Source organism: Squalius cephalus, assembly GCF_949319135.1.
Source record: "Squalius cephalus genome assembly, chromosome: 11".
NCBI classification, from domain to species: Eukaryota; Metazoa; Chordata; class Actinopteri; order Cypriniformes; family Leuciscidae; genus Squalius; species Squalius cephalus.
This window is the reverse complement of record NC_137132.1, coordinates 35,771,836-35,783,411: the sequence shown is the minus strand read 5'-3', so window position 1 is coordinate 35,783,411 and position 11,576 is coordinate 35,771,836.

Below are 11,576 nucleotides of genomic sequence, written 5' to 3'. Positions count from 1 at the left end.
TTCCAAATTCAGTTCGCACATCACTGCTGTCCTCATGGTTATACTACAACACTTATTTTAGATAAATATTTTTTTTGCATAATTTTTATGATTATAATTTATGAAAAATAATCAATAACTTCACTGTAATTCACTCTAGTGTTGCCAAATTCAGTTTACGCATCACTGCTGTCCTGATGGATATATTACAACACTTTTTGGGGAAAAAAATATTTTTGTATAATCTTATGATTTTTTTTTATTATTACAAGTATTCAATAACTTTACTGTTACACACTGCATTAATGCCTTATTCAGATGGGCAGTACTTTGTTGGAGACAAAGTTCAAGTTACTGCCTTTGCAAGAAACAAATACTTTTTTGTTTTGTTTTTTTAAATGCATGATAAAAGAGCTTAATTTTTCAGTAATGTTCATTTATTCTTTATACAAACATGAAAATCTATGAAGACAAAACCTGACATTTTCTGTATTTTTCTATAATTTCCATAATTGTAATTATTTTTATTTTTTATTTTTTTAAGTGTGCATGCTTGTCTCATGGCTACTGCCTATAAGCCAATCAAATGATAGTTGCAGGGGGTGGCTAAATCTGTAGCCAGTCAGTAACAACTTTCAATTAATCTCTAACTGTATCACTGCATGCAGACATCAAAACTGCTCCTGATTGGCTAGTGTAGAAGTCTGGTAGAGATGGACTTTTTTGTTTGTTTGTTTGTTTGTTTGTAAAAACTACATTCGGGAAAGAATCTTTTCATACATTTTGAATTGTCTGACTTTTTTTTTTTTTTTTTTTTTGACATCTGATTGAGAAATTTTTATTTCTGAAATTTCGGTCAAGTTCCATCATTACATGTAAGTAATCTTTTGTTTTTGTAGCCTATGTATTAATGTAGTTAGTTGAATGATTCTTATATACCTGTTCAGACTTAGACACAAGTTTTGTCTAACCTATCATATCTTAAGTTATTAATCAAATTATATACTTGAATCGGGGCTGTCCATCTACTGTTCATTTAGTTACAAAATAACAAAATGAACAAAATAACTTGCTAAAAAAATAGTGCATTTAAGCAATTCAGAGGGAGTGGGAATAGTATATTTAAAGGGAAATGATCTATTGTCATTTGCACGCTCTTAACAAGTTAATGACGAGTGATTGACATTTTCATTGACATTGGCATTTCGTGAAAAGGAGTACCGTGAATTGATTGACGTTTCAGCACTTTGTGAACAGGGACAGCGACCTTAGCGTAACACATAAATTCCTGCCGCGCATTTGTCTTGTTGACAAACAAATGGAAAAAAAAAATGAGTAAGAATGTCATGATCCTGGTTCTTCCTTTACTTTGTCTCCCCCCTCTGGTCACACACATTTACACACACACACACTCATATGTACGCACACACACCCCTGATTACTTCATCGGTCATTACACACACACATAGCTCTTTTCCCCAGGTGTTCCCATTCATTACTTATTATCCTCATCATCAGTTCCACACCAGTCATCGCTTTCCCTAATTATCATTACTTCTTCTAGCCTTGTTTTCCCCTGTCTCTTTGCCAGATTATTTCAGAAGCTATGCGTACGAATTCTCTGCGAAGCATCCTCTCTAGTAGCCTGACTACGTCAGACTTCCTACTTCCGCTAATTTCATTTCGCTCCTGTAGTCAGTCTGAGATAGCAGCGTATCTTTCAGTTTTCCACCGGCCTGAAAACAGCCGGGCCAATCAACGAACAGAGGGCGGGCTGAGAGCCGTGACGTAGACGCTGATTGTACCGTGGTGGATGCGTACTTGCATAGATTTACTTCACATAATCTGCAAAAGTCGTTCACAGCCATGTTCACTCCGGTATTTCGCTCGATGGTTTAGTTTTTGCATCATACATGTGTTTACAGTGGAAGTTAGATGCGGCTGAGCATGCGCATAACACACGCCATAACCAAACGTTATGTGATTGGCTTATGGGTAACCAATGATTTTAAACTTCAGACAAGCGCCCCTCCGCGAGAGAGAAAACACTTCTCTATTATGCTATTCCAGACTCTCTCTACGAAGCAAAGTGAAGTAGCAGAGTCTGGTATTACCAGGCTACCTCTCCTGTCGTTTCTAAGTTCTGTCCTGCCCTGTCCTGTGCACGTAAGGGGATTGTTCTACCACTGTGAATTGTTACTAAGCTATGCTTGTTACAGAGTACCTGTGACTGCGCTCGTTGCTTTCTGATCACCTGGAGGTCCCGGAGTTGGCTGGCATTCTCACGGTACCCTCGACTACCAGAGACGCTCCGCTGCCTAGACGGAGGAATTACGTTTAGTTCCCGGCAACTGTTTAACCGGAAGATTTTTCGTTGTCAATTATTATATACTGAAGATTTCTGTTCTTACCTCTGGACTTCTGACTCTGTTTATTAAAGACTTTATTGCTGCATATCGCTCTTGGGTCATCTTTCTCTCCACGCATTACAAAGAAAGCAGTTTTTTTTTAATTCAGTTGAATGAATAGCAACAATTTGCGAGGCAGTGTCTCGTAAATAGGCATTTCATAAATAACTAATTGTACAATAAAAATAGGAATTTAAAAGGTGTTGACTAGTAAATGTATTAATCATTAATGCACTTAGTGACAAAGTAATTTATGTCTGGATATTTTAATGGATAATAAAAAGATTACATTTAAAATTATTTAATAAATGAGATATTAAACCATCAAAAAATAAACCATCAAAAATAATACAAAAGTATTATTTTTGTAAAAAAAAAAAAAAAAAAAAAAAATTATCATTCATAATTAAATAGTGGAATTTAATGTTGAAAATGCATTTTCAAAATATAAATAAATTACTGGATTCTCAAAATGAATCTACTTTGAATCATTACTTTTAATGCACTGATGTTGAGGAAGTATCAGACAAAACTGACACAGAAGATGAACAAGAGAATGTGTCATTGCAGAGTATAGTTCAAGTGGAGGAAGTGGTCACTGATGTTGAGGAAGTATCAGACAAAACTGACACATAAGATGAACAAGAGAATGTGTCATTGCAGAGTATAGTTCAAGTGGAGGAAGTGGTCACTGATGTTGAGGAAGTATCAGACAAAACTGACTCAGAAGATGAACAAGAGAATGTGTCATTGGAAATTATAGTTCAAGTGGAGGAAGTGGTCACTGATGTTGAGGTAGTATCAGACAAGGGAACAAAAAACATTAGAGAAAGATGACAGTGGTTTCAAAAAGGTTCATAATTACAGTGAACAGAAAGAAATGGCAAACAATTGTTCCACTGCACGGTTCAACGAAACTGAGACAACCGTGGACCCATATATTCTACAACAGTTTCAGACAGAAAAAAACCCTGTTGTACCCTTGCCTTCAAGAGCCAGCATATTATAACTCCTCACAACCGGAAAATGAATAGTCCATATTTAAATATTACAGCAGTTTGTACATTTCCTTCCTGCAGTGCAAAATACTTCTTTAAAAAGAAAAAGGAGCCAGTGGGAGACAACCCAGTGAAGAACAGCAATTTCCAGATGCTCCTGCTATTGTTCTGGGTGATTTTAACAACTGCAATCTAGAGAAAACTTTGCCAGGATTTCAACAGGTTGTGAAATGTGAAACAAGAAAGGATAACATACTGGATAAATGCTACATTAATCTACCCAATGCCTATCAATCCAGGAGCAAACCACCAATTTCTAACTCCGACCATAATGTCGTACATCTTATCCCGACGTACACATCAAAATTAAAAAGTCGTAAACCAGAGAACAAGGTTGTTCGACAGTGGACTGATGACAGTAGAGAGGAATTGGGAGCTTGTTTTGACTGCACAGATTGGCAAGTGCTGAGGGGGGACACATTGGAAGAAACTTGCACTGTAACAACAGACTATATTAACTTTTGTGTACAGTCTATTATACCTACAAAAATGGTTAAGGTGTATCCCAATAATAAAATGTATGTAACCAAAGACATTAAACAAGTAATGAATTTGAGGAAATTGGCTTTTAAAAATAAAGATAGAAGGGAGCTACAAAAAACAGACAAAGAACTGAGAGAAAAATTGAGGAAGGCGAAGGAGGCACACAAGAAACACCTGGAGGAAGCCTTCAAGGCTGGCAACCCACGTAAAATGTGGGATACAATGAAAAGCATAACAGGTATGCAAAGTAAAAACAGGAGACCTATTGTGACAAATGATGAGTTAACCTCTGCTATGGAATTGAACACCTTCTTTACTAGGTTTGAAACCTCTGGGAGTATAGAGAGATGCAGGGAGGTGTTGGAGTCAGTCACGGTGGGTTCTGAGGATAGAGTGACAATTACAGTGGGTCAGGTGGAAAACGTCTTTCGTCAGCTGAATTCAAGTAAGGCCACCGGCCCGGATAACATCAGTGCCTCTATCCTGAAAACTTACTGTAAGGAGCTAGCCCCAGTGTGGCAACCCATCTTCCAACAGTCCATGGATACACATACTGTCCCCATGGCCTGGAAGACATCGCACATCATCCCCCTACCAAAGAAACCATGCCCCAAGGAGTGCAACGATTTCAGACCTGTAGCATTAACATTGGTATTAATGAAGTCATTGGAAAAAATCATATCCTATGTACTCTCTCAGTCTGTACAGGGGCCTGTTTCAGAAAGGAGGTTCAACCAACTCTGAGTTAAAACTTGAACTCTGAGTTGACTTACCCTGAGTTAAGCGTGTGCACCACAACTATAAAAAGCCATTATCAATGGAGCGCAGATATTATGAGTCACCATTGTAACAGAGCTAGACAAAAAGAGGTCTGCATATTTCTCACCAGCAGAACTGGATGATCTTCTGCAAGCATATGGAGAGTACGAACACATATTATTATTATTTTTTAAATATCGGCTCCAGCATCAAAGGACAAAGAGTTAGCTAGTGAGAAAATAGTTGCTCGAGTCAATGCGTAAGTTTACATTTTAATTACTGTTACTGTTACTGTTTAATTACTGTTTCTGCTGCCACAGAGAGGCCTACATAGGTAATGTTAATATTACAATCTACACATTCCGATTTAAAAAAAAAATATGTGGAGTAGCCTATAGAATCTAAGTTTAAATCTAAGTATAAACAGGTATTCTTATCTCTTCCCCCGCCCCCCAGAGTGTGGAAGAACAGCAGGAGGAGGGTCCATCAACTTCTGTTGCACAGATGAACACAGTTCAGTGATTTTCAGTAAATGCCACAGTTTAATTCTGTAGAATTTGTTTAGAACTACTCTAACTCTAATCTACTACTGTATTTTCAGTTGCCAGTTAAGGAGTTATATAGACTTCATCTTATAAAAAAAATAGGAGAAAAAAAAAACAGCAGTAAAAACAGAAATTAAACACTGCTTCCTCTTTTTTTAAAAAAGGGGAGGAGACCGAAATAAACTCTGGGTTTACCAAAGAAAACCTGCTCTGGACCAGGTTAGGTTCACAGAGTAAGTTACCATGGTAACTGATTCTGAGTATAAGGTACCTCTCTTTCAGAAACGGGCTTGACTTACTTTGCTTTCTCGGGTTTGACATACCTCCCATAGTCCCATTCTGAAACAGAAAATCCAGAGTTTCCCTCATTTTAGGGTTAACATACTCAGAGTTTTCACTTAACCTCCTTTCTGAAACAGGCCCCAGGACATACTGGATCCATTACAGTTCGCATACAGGCAACAGCGCAGTACGGAGGATGCTGTTGGCACGCTCATGCATTTGGTCTCAAAACACCTGTACGCTCCAAAAATAAAGCCATATGCCAGGGTACTGTTCATCGACTTCTCCTCTGCATTTAATACAATAAAACCGGACATAATGTTATCCAAAATGGCTCAAATGGGTATAAACCCATATCTCGTTCACTGATACTGTTCTTTCCTCACTAACAGGCAACAGCTGGTCAGGGTCAATAACACCTATTCCCCCATGGTCACAACCAGCTGCGGTGCCCCACAAGGTTGTGTTAGCTCTCCTTTGCTCTTCACGCTTTATACCAACGATTGTGTTACCTCTGCACCTAACCACCATATCATCAAATTTTCCGATGATACTGCACTTGTAGCTCTGATGAAGGAGGGAGAGGGGGCCGATCTCTATGTGGAAACGGTGAATAATCTGGTAAAGTGGTGTGATTTAAATGCCCTCATCCTCAATACACAGAAAACTGAGGAGATTGTCTTTGGCACCTCTCATGAGTGCAACATTACACCATTAATCGTTCACAATCAAACCATAAAACAAAAATCAACGTTCAAATATCTTGGAGTGTACGTGGATAGTGACTTTTCCTGGACTTATCATGTAGACTACATCTGCAGCAAAGTACAGCAGATAATTTATTTTTTAAGGAGACTTAGGTCTTTCGGAGCGAGCAGTGAAATCCTGTCTCTTTTCTTTGTGTCATCAATACAAAGCATTCTGCAGTATGGAGGCGCAGTGTGGTTTGGGGGTCTCTCCGCTCATCTGAAGGCCAGGATTCTACGGCTCCTGGGAATCTGCTCCAAATTGGTTGGACACTCAGTGGAGAATGCATTCATTGAAAGCCATTTACTGCACACCATCAGACTGGCAGATAAAATCTCCCAGGACTCTTCCCATATGTTGCAGCGGGAGTATCAACTCCTGCCCTCCGGCAGGCGTTATAGGGTTCCAGACTGCAGAAAGAACACATATAAACACTCATTTGTTCCTCTGTCTATATCTCTGCTGAATCAATACGGAAGAGTAAAGAAGTGTTAATTCCTACTCACTTTCATCTATATTTTTATGGCTATTGAAGACCACTCTTGCAGGGCAGATGGGGCAGGGCCCCCCATCATATTAACTATCTATTTATGTTGTTACTGATGTTTATATGTTTTTAGCTTGTTTTTGTAGGTTGTTGCGTTGTAATTGTTGGAGCTTGTATTGCAAGACAAATTTCCGTGTACACGGACAATAAAGTGCTATCAATCAATCAATCAATCAATCAAGATATCTGTGCTACAAAGAGGAAAAATTGCACACAAAAAAAGTGAAAAAAAATTCAGACCAGCATCTAACACAAGAAGAGGGAGAATTGCAAGAGCCCTACACAAAGGTGTTAGTCAATTGTTCTACAGAAAACTTTTTAAAAAACACCCGTTCCTGACCTAATGTCAGGAAACATAACCCGAAGTCTGAACAAAAATGTTCTAAAAGTGATAAGTTCAGAGATTAGAAAGAGTAAAAGAATTCATGACTACATGTTCATTGAGATGTACCTCACTCAAAATATCATGAAGGAATGTGACATCAAATTTCACAAAATGCCTGGGCACATACAGCACTTTCAAGTGGACCCCTTCGGTGTGCACATGTACACTGAAACAGGAGTAAGCATAGTTGTGCAACACCTAAGAAAGAAGACTCCACTGACCTTATACCTAGATGCTACAGGAAATGTTGCATCAAAAGTTCCTGGTCAGACCAAAAGAGTCCTTTACTACTCTCTCACCCTGCCTGGATGTGGTCAAAATGCACCTCCCGTCCCCGTCTGTGAAATGCTGACAAATGAACACTCTATACCACCAATCACATTCTGGATGATGCAGTTCCTCTGAAAACTGTCACAGTATACAAAACTAAGAGTTCATCAGATAGAAACAGACTATAGCTGGGCACTACTCCAAAGTGTTCTTCTGGCATTCAACAGGGAGAGCATTGTCAGCTACTTGGACAGGGCTTTTGACATTTGTTCAAAACTGAAGACATGGAAGGATATCAGAGCATTTACAGTGCTACATATATGTTCTGCACATGTGCTCAAAGCTGTCTCTCAGTCATTTGGGAGAAAAACGGCAGACAAAGGTTTGAAGGATTTTGCTACATTTGCATTTGCCAGGTTTGAAAAGGTATGCAGATGACAAAGAAGATGACAGCTCCATGCCAAGTAAAACAAGGGACACAAATTGCCATGTTGAGCGATGGTTCGGAATCGTGAAACACTCAATTCTGGAAAAACAAAGGCGATTGAGACCAGGAGCATTTGTCAGAAAAATGTATGGCTCTTTACAGGGGAGGTACAGAGATGTACCACACATAATGGCTCATATCTTCTCTGAACATTTACTACTTAGACCCATCTCAAGAAAAGACATAACTCAATCTCAGGAAGATTGGGCAAAGAGAGATGGTTCAAAGCCTCAAACTGCCAACTCCAAATTTTACACTCCTCCACTCACTGTTCCAATTCCAAAGAAAACAAAGGCAACCAAGAAAAAAAGCAAAGATGTCAATAACAGTAGTATTGACTTCAAATGTAAAATTTCGGAGACTACCACAGAGGTATGATCATTCAAATTACTAAAATCAACTCATTGTAATTTGTAGAGCCTGAAGCCACCTATAGCACTATAAGGAGCTATACAAATACTATTTTTATCTTATCTTCTAAAAAAAATACACAAAGTTAAAAATGTGAAAAATATTCATTGATATTCATACACCAAATGAAATGGGTTAGTTTAATGACAGCTTGTCTGTACAAGGACAGTAGCATGTGCTGTCAGAGTAGCTTATTAAAACATTTAAAATGGAATTAATTAATATGGAATTTTCAAATACTGTGTGAAGTAATAACAGTTCGCTTCTTCATATCCTTGTAGGTTGATGCCCTTTGGAAATGCAAACCAACTGAAATTGTAGTTGCTGTTGTAAAGCATGAACAGAGCCTGAATTTCACCCTGCGGCACAAAGAGTTCCAGATTTTGAGGCCGGATGAACTCATTGTAGGCGAGGCAAGTTTCTCATTAAAACTGTTGTACCACTTTATGATTAATCTTTTTGTTGATGCATACCTTAAGAAAAATGTAAGAAATGTAAGAACCTCTGTAATAATTTAATATGTATTTTTTTTGCACTGTCAAAGGATGAATCGTGATTAATTGCATTTGATATTAAATATCTATAACAACAACAAACAATTGACAGGAATTCCCAACTCACTGCAAGCATGTCTCTATTGTTTCTGTATACAAAATGCAGTTGTTCTTTTTTTCATTTTCACACATTGTATCAGGTCACATTTGATGACTATGATGGATGATTGATTGATGACTCATTGGATTTGTCAATACAGCAAAAGTACACTGGAAGTTTGTGGTGAGTATATAGCTCATTGTGTAATTTTGTGGCTAACGTCTCATCCGTCTTTCAAAATTATTATTATTATTAACAGCATTTCTGCACGGTTCATGGTTTGTGTATTTAAAGCCCATCAGCCTTACAATGCTATAAATATTTATATGAATATAGTGAAGTAAATACAACTATAAATACATATATTTTGCATTATTGTTATTAAATATTTTATATATTATCGCAAATAATGTATTTATTTTATAGTGCTATCAGTGTGTCTTATCAATTTATGTGAAAACAGTTATGTGTATGGAGGCCAAAACTAGTAAAAATTCACAGTATGTGAGTCCTTTACAATGTTAAAAGAACCAAATGATAATAAGTCATGGGATAACTTAAACATTTTAATTAATTAATTTTCAATGTACTTTTATGCATGAAGTAATAATTAAAATAATTATAGTAATTATAAATAATTACTCTCCAATAACACACATTTGATGTGATAACACGTACTGTATTTTTACTGGAACAGACAAATTCCCACAGCATGCACCTTTTGCTAACTCAACGCCGGCTCCGATGGATAGGTCCACTGTCAGCGCAGTTATATTCTTTGGTGGCGGAACCTTTAGGGCTTTTAATAAACAGAGAAAAAGGAGGATACAATAATTAAAGGGGATACAATTTTAAGAAAAAGAATAATTAACGAAAATATTCCAATACGCTGACGATACGACAATTGTGGTTGAAAATATCGAAAAGTGTTAAAGAAGTGATGGAAAAAATTAAATGCTATTGCGATGGCTCAGGTGCAAAAATAAATGAAGGAAAAACAGTATACATGAAGTTTGGAAGAACAGAGGTTTTAACGGGGGTTGTTAAGTTCATAGAGGTACAAGAGATGAAGATTTTAGGAGCAATTTTAGCAAAGAACAAGAAGGAAGCTGTTGATAATATATGGGAAGAGACACTGGGAGGGATGGAAAGAAGACAGAAAGATGGAAAGAAGCCTATTTCTATTTTTTGGAGAAATAGGTTTTTAAGTTTGAAAGGGAAAATTGTAACTGTAAACATGTTAATGTTATCAAAGATGTGGTACAAGTTACATGTGATGTCATTACCAAACTGGGTTTTTAAGAGAATAAAAAGAGTATTTTAGAATTTGTATGGGAAAAAAAAGCCTCCAAGCATAGCGTATCATACGCTGATAGGAAAACCAGAAGAGGAAGGGATGGGTTTAGCATGAGGGTAAAAGTGGTTAGGAAATATTTGGATGACAAGAATAGAGCTGAATGGAAGAAATTGAAGGGTTTTTATTTAAATAAATGTGGGAATTTTAACCTTGGGGAAAACATTTTTTGTATGAAGTTGAAAATTTGAATGATAGAGGGGATTCCACAGTTTAATAAAGCAGTTTTAAATGCTTGGAGGCTTTTTCTAACAGAAGTGGATTTTAATCCAGAGGGGAGGGAAAGGATTTTAAATCAGCCTCTGTTTTTAAATGACAAAATAAAGATACATGAGAGAGATGTCTATTTTAAGAAGTGGCTACAAATGGGGATTGTAAAAGTGAGGGATGTTTTATGGGAGTTGAAAGAGGGATTTTTACCGCTCCAAGTGATCATGGGATGTGATGGAGGAGGAGAAGGAGGATTTTAATGTGATGGTTTTAAAAAAACAGTATGAAGATGTCAAGAAAGCAATCCCAATGCAATGGATAGATGAGATTAACAAAAAAGAAGACAAAGAAAACAAAATGATGGTGTTCTTAAAATGTAAAGACAAGAAGGGGGATTTCAATTTGGGAACGGTGAAAATGTTTTTTTTATAAATAGAGTTTTTAAAGAACCTGTGGCCAACCAGGTCTGGCTAAGGAATTTTAATGGAATTGAAGAGAAAGACATCTGGAAGAATAGAACATGGAAATGGTTGGATATGGATTTAGAATGTTTAGATTATTTTATTAGACAAAATGTGATTTATACAGAAATGAGATTGTGTTTAATGCAGAAAGAAAGAAATGTCCAATGTAAAGTCTGTAAAAAAGATGATGAAGGGATATTACATCTGTTTTTTATTCGCTGAATCCATTTTTTAATGAACTGAAAGAAATTGTCAAAGAATTAAGAGAAAATGAAGAGGTTACTGAATGGAAGAGATTTTTTATGCTGGGAATGACGGAGAACAAAGAAAATAGGAAACTTGTAAATTTGATTTTAATACTGGTGAAAAAAAGCAATATGGAAAAGAAGGAATGTAGCAAGAAACAGAGATTTTACTCTAAATCTATGGGTGCTTTTTAAACAGATGGTGGAAGGTTATGTAAAAATGTTGTACAATTATTTTATAATGGAAAACAAGATGGGGGAATTTTACAAATTTTTTACCAAAGATGTTATATGTGTTTTTAAACAAATGCACTTTTACTTGACAAAAGAGGATGAACTTGTCTTGTG